This window comes from Lasioglossum baleicum, chromosome 17 (genome assembly GCF_051020765.1).
Source record: "Lasioglossum baleicum chromosome 17, iyLasBale1, whole genome shotgun sequence".
Classification (NCBI taxonomy): domain Eukaryota; kingdom Metazoa; phylum Arthropoda; class Insecta; order Hymenoptera; family Halictidae; genus Lasioglossum; species Lasioglossum baleicum.
In genome coordinates, this window is record NC_134945.1 from 5,234,336 (window position 1) to 5,247,180 (window position 12,845).

Consider the following 12,845-nt stretch of genomic DNA (forward strand, 5'->3'; position numbering starts at 1 on the left):
CGACCAGATCATCGGGCCCGAACTCGAGCCGTTTGCATTTGCCTACCTCGATGATATTATTGTTGTAAGCAAAACGTTCGCGGAACACCAGAGGCATCTCCGAGAAGTTTTCCGCCGGCTCCGCGCCGCCGGGCTACGACTCAACCCGGAAAAATGCCGATTCTGCGTAGATAGCCTCCGATATCTCGGCCACGTCGTAGACCAACAAGGTATTAGGACCGACCCCGAGAAGACCAGCGCAATCGCACGGCTCACGGCGCCAAAAACGATACGAGAAGTACGCCGATTCCACGGAATGGCATCCTGGTACCGGCGGTTCGTGCCGAATTTCGCCGAGATCGTGGAACCATTAACCCAACTTACCAGGAAGAACGCCAAGTGGAGATGGACCGAAACCGAAGAACACGCCTTCCAAACCATGAAGGACAAACTAGTCGCCGCCCCGATACTCGCCTGTCCGGACTTTAACGAGCCGTTCACTCTCCAGACAGACGCCAGCGACCACGGCCTTGGCGTCGTACTGACCCAGGGCCCCGAAGAACAGGAAAGGGTCATAGCCTACGCCAGCCACACGCTGAGCGCAACCGAGCGCAACTACAGCGCTACCGAAAAAGAATGCCTCGCAGTGATCTGGGGCATTCGAAAAATGAAGCCCTACCTGGAAGGCTATCGTTTTTCCGTCATCACCGACCATCAAGCGCTGCGATGGCTCCGACAGATGGACAGCCCCACCGGCAGGCTCGCAAGATGGGCACTCGAGCTTCAACAATACGATTTCGACATAAAATACCGACCGGGAAAGTTAAACCAGGTAGCAGACGCGCTGTCCAGAGTCGAAATCACTCCCGGCGTGAACGTGATCCAACCAAAACAACCAGCGGATTCATGGTACCAGAAGAAAGTCGATGCAGTCCAGACAAACCCCGCGGCCGTCCCGGAGTACCAAATACGCGAAGGGAAGCTATACCGCCATATATTGCACCAGCTAGATTACAACGAGCCCGAGCCGGGCGACGCTTGGAAAATCTGCGTGCCCAGCAACGAGCGAGAAGCGCTCCTCCAACAACATCATGACGACCCGACCGCCGGACACTTAGGAGTCGCCAAAACAATCGTCCGACTCGCCCAGCGATTTTATTGGCCGGGAATGTTCCGCGAAACCGCCAGTTACGTTCGCAGCTGCGCCAGCTGCCAACGTTACAAGACACCACCGCAACTGCCACCAGGAAAACTCCACGCCAATCCAGGAACACAACCCTGGCACACCGTCTCCGTTGACCTAGTCGGACCACTACCACGGTCACGACGAGGTCATATTTGGCTACTCGTAGCACTAGACAAGTTCACCAAATGGGTCGAACTTACGCCCCTACGAAAGGCCACCAGCGCCGCCGTCGCCGCCGCCGTACAAAAGGAAATCATCCTACGTCACGGAGCACCGAACACCGTCATCTCCGACAACGGAAAACAATTCATCGGAGAACCATTTACCAGCCTACTCCGAGCAGCCGGTACCGAGCATCGACGAACGCCACCGTATTCGCCCCAATGCAATCCGGTCGAACGTGCAAACAAAGTGGTAAAAACCATGCTGGCCCAATACACCGGGGAGCACCACGACCGATGGGACGAGAAATTGGACGAGGTCCGATTCGCTATTAACACCGCATGGCACGAATCTACCGGCTACAGCCCGGCGTACCTCAACCAGGGCCGGGAACTGCGAGCCCCTGGACAACCACCGACCGAGACCGGCCCCGACGTACCGCAACACCGGTGGAAAAACCTCCGAGCAGCACAAGAACTGGCCAAGCTACATTTGGCCCAAGCATTCGGCCGACAGGCCAAATACTACAACCTGCGACACCGAGACTGGAGACCTGCAATCGGCGACCGAGTATGGAAAAGAGAGCACACGCTGTCCGATAAAGGGGCGGGCATTGCCGCGAAACTAGCTCCAAAATACAGCGGGCCTTACACGGTCGGCCGCATAATATCGCCGGTCATCGTAGATCTCCACAGCGACAACGGCAAATGGGCGCGACACATTCACGTCCACGATCTAAAACCAGATCAAGGAACGGACACGGAACCGAAAGAACCTGCGACCGAAATAGGGAAACCAACCCTCCCACCCATCCCGTCCGATCAAAACACAACGGCATCCTCAAACCCCGAACCGCGCCGCCGCGGACGTCCTAGGAAAAATCCGAAACCGCTTATATGTTCACAGGTCAACATGGTAGATTTTTACGCCGGGCTAGAGGACCTCTTCGACGAGCCGTTGGAGAGGCCACCGACTCCAGCCACGCCGGAGCACCTGGCAACGACCACCGCAGGCACCGAAGAACGACAAGCCCCACCCCGGACAACTCGGTACATGGCAACAGAGAAAGCCCCTCCAGCGCTAGCACCAACCGCCAAGAGGGCCAAGCCCACCATAAGGTCCAACAAAGTGGTCGACCTAAATATTCAAATCGCCACGAGGAAACCGACGAGACCACGGCCGGTCACAACCTCCCGCACTACAAGGACACCGCAGGAACCGAAGGGCGGGGAGACCATGAGACGAATGGGCACCACTGCCACGACCATACGACCCGTCACATGGTATAAACGGGACCCCCCCGAAACAGAGGTCGAGGTTATATGGCCACCCTTGACCATAGAGCAACACCGAGCCAAACTGGGGGCCGGACCATTCCCGGGGCGCGGACACCCACCAGCACCGGCCAAATGGTGGGACAAAATCATAAAGCCGCCAAGCCGAAAGCGAGGGGCCACACCAACCACGATCACAGCAGAGCCGACAACACCAACAAAAAAGGAGAAAAAAGAGGTCGAGATCGTCACGATCGTCAACCCCCAAATCGACACCGTCACCGGGAACGACGCAGCCACCAGGACCACGAACGGCAAACGCGGCAGACGCAGGAAACGAGAAACCCGGTAATAACGGCCTACCGGCCAACCCCACGCAACTAGCCGCAACAACATCGCTACCCCCTGTGCCGTATGTGGGAGAGGACACACCATGCCCCACCGCATGGTACACACTGCCGACCGGACGACTGGTCGAAGTGCCATTGCGATATGTCACATCGAAAGCAAGGGAATTCCGACCGTCCAGCGGAGAAGAACGCTGGATTTTATTCTTCAACAGGAACCAGACCCTACGACGGTGCAAACTGAGGAGCGCTAAACCCCACGCCGAGGAATAAAAGGGACAGGGTTTTATATGTTTTTTTCTCTTTTCCGGGTAGCCTCCATTGCCAACAGCAAGTGCCAAACGGCAAACCATTGTACATAGATAGATATAAGTTATTCGTCAGTTTTTCATCGTTAGCGCGAGATTGTTTTTGTAAATACAGAGGGTATCCTTTTGTCTTCTCCGAGATATTACCGCCAGCGAGCGCCAAAATTTTTTTTTCTTTTTTTTTTTTTCTCTTCCCCGCGGACGCAGATGTCTTCCCACCGAGCGCCAAACAATGTATATTTTTGTTTTGTTTCATTACACGTGGCGAAATAAATGTCTTTTTCCCTGCGACCGATATTTGTCGCCACCCCGAAGAAGGAGGGGGATGTAACAGACCTGCACCGAGCAGTCCTGTCACCAACGGTTCTTTTCGAATACAGCCCCAAAACAAGGGCGGACGCGACCGAAACGTACCGAAAACAGTACGAACCCTCTACCGCACCACCAACCCTCACCACGATGTTAATAATATATAAGCCGCGGCAAATAAGACAAATTACCGCATTCCGTCTAGAAGTATTCTAGACTCCACTCCTGTAGTCCTGCCTGAGACGAGCCGTCACAGCGATCACTAGGAAGCCGACACATCTCCTGTCCAGGGTGAGTATCCTCACCGAAATCCATTTCGCCGAGCCGTCGAAATATCCTCACCGAAATCCGTTTCGCCGAGCCGTCGAAACATCCTCACCGAAATCTGTTTCGCCGAGCCGTCGAGACTCCCACACCACAAAACCCGTTTCGCCGAGCCGCCGAAACCTCCACACCAAAGTCCGTCTCGCCGAGCCGTCGAGACTCCCGCACCAAAAGCCTGTTTCGCCGAGCCGTCGAAACCTCCACACCAAAGTCCGTCTCGCCGAGCCGCCGAGACCCCACACCAAAGTCCGTTTCGCCGAGCCGCCGAAACTTCCACCAAACCGTCGAAACCTGCACTCCGACCTCTGTTTCGCCGAGCCGCCGAGACTGCCCTTCCGACATCCGTCCGCCGAGCCGTCGAACTCCCCGCGCTGACCTTCACTTCGCCGAGCCGTCGAAAAGTACACCGTTGCACCCTTCCGGTCCACCACTCCACTGAGTCACCCGCCGATTCCACCGAGACACCGAAATCTCCGACGACCACCGCCGGTCCCGCCGACTCACCGAACGCCCCGCCGCTACCGCCGAAGCCACCGAGTTCCGATAAACCGTCCCGCTCCGCCGAGTCACCGGAATTCGCACCGCTAATAATCGTTCACCGCCCGAATTATTCTACCGCGATGCCCGCCGTGCACCGCCCCGATTCACGCATACACGCTGCAACCCGGCAACTCCATCGCGTCTAAAACAGCAGCATTGTTTATACATGTACCCTCGTTTACAGCCTCTAAATATAGTACGTCATTTAACGTAACCGTTGTTTCCGAAATTCTTTCCGAACCTTCGCACCTCGTCTTCCCGCACCGGCCGACTCCCCTCGTCAGCTAACGAACCTTGGTCCGATGAGCTGTCCAAACACTGGGGGGTCAGCATCGCGACGATTCCGATTACCGTCGGAAACGACAACCGTTACATTATCACAAACTCTCGCGACACGTGTTTCGCACAACGGTCTCTCTCTATCTCTTTACTCTCACTTCGTCTCACTCTTAGTTCTCTCTCACAATATATCGATGTTTGTTCTCTCGCGTTTCGTGGCATACCATCCGCTCTCCCGGTTCTCGCTCGCAACGTACTCCAAACATAAACATTATAGAACATAGAATGACATCCACACAGCATGCTTTCAATATATAACCTAATGTCTTATTCTCATCGCGTCTCGCTCCTAAAACCTAATCCACAAACTCCCCTCTAGGTTTTATTTATCAATTTTTAGATATACAAGAATCTTTTTACAATGTTCGATAGCGACGGTCCGCTTAGTGCTTTTGTTAAACAGTCTGCCCACATTTTTTCTTTTGGAACATGTAATACTTTTAACGAAAAATCTCTCACACATTCTCTAATAAAATGACATTTCCGATTCATCAATTTTGTTCTCGCTTTGAAATTACCACCATTCGCCAATTTAACCGCGTTCAAATTATCGCATTTTAGTTCCTTGTATACATCGTCGCATACGCCAATTTCTCTTAATACATCACTCATCCATACCACTTCTTTCACTCCCTCCAACATCGCATCTAATTCACTCTCCGTCGTTGATAGCGCAACTGTCCCTTGTTTCCTACATCTCCAATGAACAAGATCACCATTTCTATACAGGAGAAATCCACCAAACGCTTTTGCATCTCTTGTACTATCCCACGATGCATCTGTCTCGCATCTTATTCCTTTCATCAAATTTTTTCTTCCATATTCCATTTGATAATTTTTTGTTCTCTTCAGGTATCTCAGAATACGTTTCAATGCATTGAAATGCATAATTCTTGGATTTTTGCTAAATTGCGACAGACAACTCAGACTGTAGGCTATATCAGGCCTTGTTGCAACACTCAAATACATCAGTCTGCCAAGAAGTTCTTGATAACTCTTTTGCTCATATGGTTGACTCTCTTCACATTCATCAAATTTTTGATTTGTATCCATTGGAGCGCTTACATCATTGCAGTCAGTCATCCCATAGAATTCCAATAAATTTTCAATGTAACTCTTCTGATTGAATGATATTTTTCCTTCTTCCTGGTAGATATCCATTCCTAAAATATGATTAGCTTCTCCAAGATTTTTCAACTCTATATGTGTGGACAATTCTTTCATGTATTTATCTTCGAATGAATCTGAACTACTCACCACTGTCATATCATCCACGTGTATTCCACAATACAAAAAATGCCTTCCTTGTTTGACAAAAAATAGACAGGGGTCAAACGTACATTGTTTAAATCCGATGTGCAAAAGGGTGTTAGTTAGATATTCATTCCAACAACGACTTGCCTGTTTTAGGCCATAAATACTCTTTTTTAGTTTACACACTTGTCCTATGGATTTTTGCATGCCCTCCGGTATTTCCATATAAACTTCCTCATCCAGTGATCCATGTAGGAAAGCTGTTTTTACATCATACACTTTTAATTTCCTTATATTTTCAGCACCCAGACTAAAAAGTAATCTCACCGTTTCCATTCGTACAGTAGGTGAAAATGTCTCTCCATAATCATAACCTGGTCTTTGTGTGCAACCCATGGCTACCAGTCGTGTCTTGTATCTTTTTTCCATCGTAATAGGATCCTTCTTCAGGCTGAAGATCCATTTACATTTTATCACCTTCTTTTCTCTAGGTCGATTGACTATATCCCACACTCTGTGTTTCTTTACTGAAGTTATTTCATCATTCATCGCGTTTTTCCAATGCATCCATTCTGATGATTGTTTCGCTTCCTTTACCGTACTCGGTATCTTTTCATCAAAGCATTTCATAGCTCTCCTTTCTTCAATTTTTGCTGATCTTCTCACATTTCTCTCTTCATCTTCTCTCATTCTCTCTTGTCTCTCTAAATGTTCTCTCACTTGTATCGCTTCCTTTGTCACGTTCTTAGGTCTTCCCACTCTTGTCATTGTGGTCGATGGTTCTTGTTCCATGTTTTCCTCTCGATTCATTACATCTGCTTGATCATCATCGCTCAATATTTCCACTCTTGCATCTCCATAGTCGCTGTCCTCTGTTCCACTCTGTGCGTCCTCTTCCATCTCATATGTTTCGCTTTCTTCTCTATTTGGTATTTCCGGAACGACATAGTTCTGTTCATTCTCGTCATCTGACTCCAATCCGATTACAGTTAGCTCAGTCTCACATTCTCTATTACCTCTATTATCGTGTATCTCCTTCATTAATTCTGAACCATTCTTTTCTTCATCAAATCTCACATCACAGTCACATATTATCCTGTTCGTACCAGGTATGTATATACGATATGTTTTATTCTCGTTGTACCCAACAAATATACCTTTCTGGGTTTTTGATTCGAATTTTTTATTCGCTCCTCCCTTTTTTAGTGTATACGCCACACATCCGAATCTCCTCATGCGCTGTATATTAGGCATTCTCTCATACCATACTTCATATGGAGTTTTTCCATGTACTTTTGATTTAACTCTGTTTCGTATATATGCTGTAGTATTCGCTGCTTCTCCCCAAAAATTCAACTTTAATTTTGAATCTGCCAGCATTGTTCTCACAGTCTCAATTATCGTTCGATTGCATCTCTCGGCTACTCCATTGCATTGTGGAGTCATAGGAGGGCTCAGTTAATGTATAATCCCTTTTCTTTCAAACCATTCATTTAAATCCTTGCTTACAAATTCGCCACCATTATCGGATCTAATTCTCTTCAGTTTCAGCTCGGTTTGGTTCTCCATGTTAATGATCAATTTCTTCAGTTCTTCCGCTGCTTCAGCCTTTTTATTCAGTAATCTAACGAAAATTAACCTAGAATAATCGTCGATAACGGTCAAGATATAATTTTTATTACCGCATGTAGCCGGCTTAATCGGACCTACCAAATCAGTGTGCCAGAGTTCCATTTTTCTTTTAGTCCTCACTTCTTTCAATCTTTGATGAGATTTTCTGCATGCCTTCCCTTCTATGCATGATTCGCATCTAGTTTTCTTATCCTCGTTCATCCCTTTTACCAGATTTTCCTTTTTCATTTGTTCGATGACTCCTCTATTCGCATGGCCCATTCGTTTATGCCAGATATCTTCTCCAGCCGATGTCGGTGCAGCTCTCTCATTTGCTAAAAACGTTCTAATATAGTATGCATTATCAATTCTATTCGCTGACATGATCACCTCGCCACGTTCTTTATATATTATTGCTCCGCGCTTATTAAAAGTAACATTATATCCATTGTCTGTGATTTTCGCGACTGAAAGGAGATTAGTATTTAATTCGGGTACGCACAATACATTTTTTAATCGAATCCGCCGGTTATCGTCTATTTGTTTCACGCATACATCGCTAATACCTTCGGAAGTTAACATTTTTCCATCTTTATCCGCAAGACTAATTTTTCTTTTTTCATTAAAGATATTCTCGCATATAAATTCATTATGAGTCATGTGACTCGTGGAACCAGAGTCCAACAACCAAACATGATTTTTGTTTCTCTCATACTCACTCATATTGTTTCTTTCTCTCTCATACTCATCATATACGCTGCTTGTTGACGAAATTTCCCTCACGTTCAAGGCGGCATCTTCTCTCACTCTCATTGAACTGTCCTCTCTTCTGTTGTATTGTCTCGCATATCTCCCTGGTGTTCCCCTCTGGAAACGTCCTCCTCGTCCTCTGCTTGTTGTTGATGTGTTCTGCCTCGGCTCCCGACAATTCGCAGCAATGTGGTTAGTCCCCTGGCAGTTGAAACATCGTTGATTTCGATGGCAATCTTTAGCCATGTGACCTTTCGTTCCGCATTTAAAACAATGAATATCTTTTCCTGATCCTTCTCTCACTTTCTTGACTGTCTCTTCACCTTTTAACGGTTTTTCCTCCGATCTTCTACCTTCCCTGCGGTATTCCTCTTGTTTTAAGGCGAATCTTATATCGTTTATTGATATGTTCTTTTGAATTTCCAGGACACGAACGTTTTGTTCATATTCAGATCGAAGTCCTCTAAACACGTACATTTTTAGTTCAAAGTCCTCGATATTCTTTCCAAGTTCTTTGCATTGATTCGCCAATGCCTCTGCTCTGTTTATATATGTATCGATAGTCTCGAATTTTTTCATTCTTAGGTTTGTGAGCTCGTTGAGCGACCTCGTTTTTTGTTCTTCGCTTTCGGCGGCCATGTCTGATTTTATCCTTTCCCACAATTTGTCAGCACTCTTTTCCCCGCTGTATTTTAATATGTGTGCTCTGCTCATGGTGTTTATCATCACCGTCCTCGCTGCATAATTGTCGTCGTCCCACTCATTCCACTCTTTCAGTTTCTTTTCGTACTCTCCATCTCCTCTCCGTGGTTTCTCTTTTATATTCACACCGATCACCTTTTTCCACAGTTTCTTTGAGCGCAGAATACCTTCAACTTTTTCTTTCCATAGAAAGTAATTCTGATCGTCAAATAATTCAACTGTCGTGATCTTCCACGGGTCTGTCATGGCGGCCGACGAGTTCACCTACATCTTCTCGAATTTTCTTTGTCACTTTTCACTAACCACGCTCTGCTACCATTTGTGGGTGATCACAATAAACGAGTCGCGGATTAGACAAAGAAATGAATAACTGTTTAATAAGTAGATATTGAATTGAATAATTACAGTAAGATGTTTTATCACAAACTCTCGCGACACGTGTTTCGCACAACGGTCTCTCTCTATCTCTTTACTCTCACTTCGTCTCACTCTTAGTTCTCTCTCACAATATATCGATGTTTGTTCTCTCGCGTTTCGTGGCATACCATCCGCTCTCCCGGTTCTCGCTCGCAACGTACTCCAAACATAAACATTATAGAACATAGAATGACATCCACACAGCATGCTTTCAATATATAACCTAATGTCTTATTCTCATCGCGTCTCGCTCCTAAAACCTAATCCACAAAAACGACGTTTCAGTTTCGGAAGAACTGAACTGCGAATTCATATATCTACTGAAAACCACCAATAACACAAAATTTTGTTTATAAATATCGTTTTTAATTGTTTGGGACTAGCCACGCGTGTCGTAGGATCGTGACGCACGATCCACCACGCAGCCCGCGTATTGGCTGATCCTTGCGACATCGCGAGGATCGATGATCGATTAGCAGCGCGCCGCGCTATAGGCTATCGCCGTCGGATCGATTATCGACTGGGCTAATACAGTTTCTATTGGCCCAGCGGTTCGTATCGCAAAGTCATCGCTCCGACGGTGAGAGAGAACTTCTCGCTGCTGGTCGATCTAGATCAATCGTTAATTAGCATCGGTACGAAAACGTCGCGCGTCGTTGCACCCGGTTTTCTCGGCTAGTTCGATTCAAAGTACATCTACATTCTAAGCTACGCTGCTTGAATTCATGCTATACACCACGACAATTACTTTGTTCAGTTCTTTATTTCGCTCTAGTCAACTTTACAATTTGGCTAGAGATCTGTACATAGTTTTGTATAAAGTGTTTTGTCGAGACTAACCGCAAGACGGGAATAAAGTGTGCTCGTCCAAATTCTGTGAGTGTTCTTATCCCGTCCAATCCGTAAAATTTGGTCCTTCGAGCCGGATTCAGTGCTGCAATTCACTGAAAATTTACAAAGTGATTTTTTAACCGTTGTGCGTTTGAAATCGCGAATCAAAAACAATGGCTGACCTTGTCAGTAATCAGCAGCTCATCGGCCAACGGATTTCCAGAATCCTTGCGAACATCAGAAAACGGGGAAAGGCCAACATTTCGCTGGCATTCCTGCAAGCTGGCCTGACTACCCTCCAAGAATTATGGTCTGATTATCGAAAAGGAGATTCCGCCATCAGAGCCGCTGCTGAAAGGGATCAGAAATTAAGAGAAAGTGCATACATCAAGGAAGACGAGTACGACGATGTGCAACAGATCCACATGGAACAGTACGAATTGCTGCAAGACATGATTTCGGACCTCAGGGCCTCAGCTACCGTTGGAGAATCTCCAAATTCAAAGGCAACGGTCGGCGAGACGGTCACGCAAAGGTCGATCGGAAATCAACGACTTGTCGCGCAACGACTCTCCCGCGTTCTGGTCAACTTGAAGAGGAGAGGGAAGGCTAACATCACGCTGGGAACACTTCATGCTTGTCGAGACAGCATTGAAGAACTCTGGGATGACTACTGCAAGGGTGATTCCGAAATCAGAGCAGCCTCTCAAACTGATGCTACCCTGAAGAAGAGCCCTTATCTCCTGAACGATGAATTCGGCACTACTCGACTGAATTACTTCGAGCAGATCGAATCTTTACAAGACGTGATCGACGAACTCAAGGCTGCGGCGACCGTTACGAAGTCGGCGACTTCAAATTCAACGGTCGTCGACGCTACCTCTGCAAGGTCACGCGCTGCGCTGTCAACATCTTCACTTCCAACGTTCGCGGGTCACATCAAGGACTGGCCAGCATTTCGCGAACTGTTTACTTCACTTGTCGCAAGTGACCCATCGCTGTCCTCACTGGAACGTCTTCATTATTTGAAGAAGTGTTTACAAGGCGACGCCGCTACTCTCATCACGCACGTTGAACCGCATTCATCCGACTTCCAAGTGGTTTGGGAAAAACTGAGACATCTCTACCACAATCGCAGGCTTGGGACACAAGCTCAATATGCAACACTGACCGACAGGATGTACCAGTCAATACACGGTCATTCTGATGGTCCTAACTGGCAGCTGATCGGAAGGAGACCTGAGCTGAAATTAAAATTCTGTGATTACGAGGTGATTGCGAGCACTATCACTCGCGGTCTAGTTTATGCACCGTACCTTGCAACCAGATGCCAGTACCAACTCGGCAAGGTGGAGGAGCGTCACCACCCACGTGGCTCTCGCTTCTTCAGGAGGATCAACGACGTTGCTGATCTTCTGCCCGAAGCGGAAACACATCCTGAGGCTGGACCTAAGTCGCAGGAGCAGCAAGAGCTCCTCATGGCGGGCGGGACTCCACTTCGCAAGTGGGCATCCCGCTGCAGGGGTCGTCCGGACAGGATTTCCACCTCCGTCCTTGGCAGCAACTGGTTCTCTTCCTCTGACTGCTGTCGATTCACCGCTTCTTCATCTCGTTGGAACTCTGCGTTCCTCGAGCCCGCAGCGCTCGACGGAACATCTCTACCGGGGCTCGATTCATCTGACTGCAGTCAGACCACCACTTCCCACGGGGACTCGGCGTTCCTCGAGCCCGCTGCGCTCGACGGAACATCTCTACCGGGGCGCTACTTTTCTAACTGCGGTCAGATCACCACTTCTCGCTGGAACTCTGCGTTCCCCGAGCCAGTTGCGCTCGACGGAACATCTCTGCCGGGGGTCTATTCCTCTGACTGCTTTCCAATCACCGCATCATCAACACTCTGGAATTCTGGGTTCCCCGAGCTAGCTGCGCTCGGCGGAACATATCTACTTCATGTATCCCCTCCGGCTAAGTTGTGGGTCGAAGCTGCCCACAAACGATGCCAGCATGGGGGGACACAAACTCCTCTTGCAACTCTATTACAGAATCGCTGGAGCCACAGCCGTCTTCCATCAGAGTGCTGGATCCGCATGACGGGCGGGCTTCCACATTGCGCATGGGCCTCCCACTCCAGGAGTCTTCTGGATGGCTACTCCACCTCCGAGTTGAAAGGAGTCGGCAGATGGGACTCGCTCATCTTTCACAGCTACTTCGGCATCAACTGCCTCTCTCGCTCTGACCGTTGTCGGAACATTACAGCTACTCTTCTCCGGAACTCTGTTCCCCGAGCCCGCTGCGCTCGGCGGAACATCTCCGTTGTACGTATCCCCTCTGGCGAAGTTGTGGGTCGAAGCTGCCCACAACCGACGCCTGCATGGGGGGACACAACCTCCCCTGGCAACGCCACGCCAGGAGTGCAGGATCCTCCGCGGTCGTCAGTCGGTAAAATTCTGTATCGTTCGTGGCACCGTTAGTTTACTCTGGAAAGGGCAAACTGCCCAACCTAAAATCGAAA